The sequence below is a fragment of the Oncorhynchus kisutch genome, linkage group LG3 (genome assembly GCF_002021735.2).
Source record: "Oncorhynchus kisutch isolate 150728-3 linkage group LG3, Okis_V2, whole genome shotgun sequence".
NCBI classification, from domain to species: Eukaryota; Metazoa; Chordata; class Actinopteri; order Salmoniformes; family Salmonidae; genus Oncorhynchus; species Oncorhynchus kisutch.
Genome location: NC_034176.2, coordinates 62249505 through 62252666, shown reverse-complemented (window position 1 = coordinate 62252666; position 3162 = coordinate 62249505).

Here is a 3162-nt window from a genome sequence, read left to right as displayed (position 1 = left end):
TTATCTGGCCCGGGTACCCCGGTTAGAAGAGTTTGAATGAAATCAAACTTTATTTACCACATGGACCGAATACAACAATTGTAGACTTTACCGTGAATTGCTTACTTACAAGCCCTTAGCCAACAGTGCAGTTCAACCAGAATAACATATTTACGATGTAGGCTAAAATAAAAAGTAATAATAAAAAGTACCACAATAATAATAACTAGGCTTTATACATGGGGCACCGGTATCAAATCAGTTGAGGTAATCTGTACATGTAGGTGGGGCCAAGTGACAATGCATAGGTAACAAACAAACAGCTAGTAGCAGCAGTGGTGGGGGTAGAATTGTTCAGCAGTCTAATGGCTTGGGGGTAGAAGCCGTTGAGGAGGCCTTTGGTCCAAGACTTGGCGCTCCGGTACCGCTTTCCGTAACTTGGGTGACTGGAGTCTGGCAAAGGTCACTTCGGGTGAAGTGATTGCATTCATGGTGGAACCGGGCTGCTTCCGGGCGTGAGCCAGCTGCCCCACTCTGGTGGACGGCGAAATCGGTTCAAAACAAAGGTGACGTTAGTTATAAATCCGTTTTTGTGTTTTCACATTCAACAGTGATTGCTTTGGATAAAACACTTTACCTGCCTTCCCAATGAAAACATAGTTTGAAAATTCAAACATTTATTTTATGGAAGAGATGTATGTTTATGGACGATGCACCATGCTGACATGACCAAGCCGCGCAGATTTGATTTGAGAAGGGCGCTCCTCCATCCCCGTTTTCACCCGATGACGTGCCGGGCCATTGCCCGGTTCAACACGGGCCAGCGTAATATAACATTTTTTTCTCCTTTGCTTTGGCACATGAACTCACACCCCTTTTATTTGAAAAACAATACAGTCCCGGAGATACTCTGACAGTACATACCGTTACCTGGTTCTGAATCCCCCGAGCACCCATAAATGTGGTTCACCTCGAGGTTTCTTCCTTAACGGGTATTCGATTTTTTTCTCCATACAGCTTGTTGGTTTTTACTTGCAATTGCTTGATATTTGGGGGTCTTCCATGCAGACAGAAGACTAACGGAGCTTTGATTAAAATGTTATTTATTCATTGAAAATACTATAAATATTTGGTGGCTTTATGGCCATTTGAAATTAATCAAAATAATCTGTTGTGGTGGATTTGATTACAACAGAGAGGCTTCTGGTAGCACTAACAAACTCAGCAAAATAATAAAGTCCTCACTGTCAACTACATTTATTTTCAGCAAATTTAACATGTGTAAATATTTGTATGAACATAAGATTCAACAATTGAGACAAACTGAATAAGTTCCACAGACATGTAACTAACAGAAATCTAATAATGTGTCCCTGAACAAAGGAGGGGTCAAAATCAAAAGTAACAGTTAGTATCTGGTGTGACCACCAGCTGCATTAGGTACTGCAGTGCATCTCCTCCTCATGGACTGCACCAGATTTGCCAGTTCTTGCTGTGAGTTGATACTTCCCTCTTCCACCAAGGCACCTGCAAGTTCCTGGACATTTCTAGCCCTCACCCTGCGATCCAGCAGATCCCAGATGTGCTCAATGGGATTGAGATCTGGGCTCTTCGCTGGTCATGACAGAACACTGACATTCTTGTCTTGCAGGAAATCACACACAGAACAAACAGTATGGCTGGTGGCATTGTCATGCTGGAGGGTCATGTCAGGATGAGCCTGCAGGAAGGGTACCATGAGGGAGGAGGATGTCTTCCCTGTTACGCACAGCGTTGAGATTGCCTGCAATGACAACAAGCTCAGTCCGATGATGCTGTGACACACCGCCCCAGACCATGACGGACCCTCCACCTCGATCCCGCTCCAGAGTACAGGCCTCGGTGTAATGCTCATTCCTTCGACGATAAACTCGAATCCAACCATCACCCCTGGTAAGACAAAACCGCGACTCGTCAGTGAAGAGCACTTTTGCCAGTCCTGTCTGGTCCAGCGACGGTGGGTTTGTGCCCATAGGCGACGTTGTTGCCAGTGACGTCTGGTGAGGACCTGCCTTACAACAGGCCTACAAGCCCTCAGTCCAGCCTCTCTCAGCCTATTGCAGACAGTCAGTACTGATGGAGGGATTATGCATTCCTGGTGTAACTCAGGCAGTTGTTGTTGCCATCCTGTACCTGTCCAGCAGGTGTGATGTTCGGATGTACCGATCCTGTGCAGGTGTTGTTACACGTGGTCTGCCACTGTGAGGACGATCAGCTGTCCGTCCTGTCTCCCTGTAGCGCGGTCTTCGACGTCTCACAGTACAGGCATTGCAATTTATTGCCCTGGCTACATCTGCAGTCCTCATGCCTCCTTGCAGCATGCCTAAGGCACATTCACACAGATGAGCAGGAACCCTGGGCATCTTTCTTTTGGCATTTTTCAGAGTCAGTAGAAAGACCTCTTTAGTGTCCTAAGTTTTCATAACTGACCTTAATTGCCTACGTCTAAGTTGTTAGTGTCTTAACCATTCCACAGGTGCATGTTCATTAATTGTTTTTGGTTCATTGAACAAGCATGGGAGACAGTGTTTAAACCCTGTGAAGTTATTTGGATTTTTACCAATTATCTTTGAAAGACAGGGTCCTGAAAAAGGGACATTTCTTTTTTTGCTGAGTTTAGTGTATACACTCTGTATCCAAAACATTAAGAACACCAGCTCTTTCCATAACAGACTGACCCGGCGAAAGCTATGAGCCCTTATGTCACTTGTTAAATTCATTTCGATCACTGTAGATTAATGGGAGGAGACAGGTTAAAGAAGGATTTTTAAGGCTTGAGACATGGATTGTGTATGGGCAAGGCAAAAACATTTAAGTGCCTTTGCACGGGGTATGGTAGTAGGTGCCAGGCGCAACGGTTTGTGTCAAGAACTGCAACGCTGATGGGATTCACACTCAACAGTTTCCAGTGTGTATCAAGAATGGTCAACCACCCAAAGGACATCCAACCAACTTGACAACTGTGGGAAACATTGGAGTCAACATGGGCCAGCATCCTTGCCAGCATCCCTGCCACAATCACATGCAGTCTTCCCATTGCCAGTCAGTCACCTTTTCAGGTAAAGTACAGTTCACATGCACATTCTCAAGAGGTTAGAGAACAAAATATATATTTTTTTTTTACAAATCATGGATCAAAAGGCA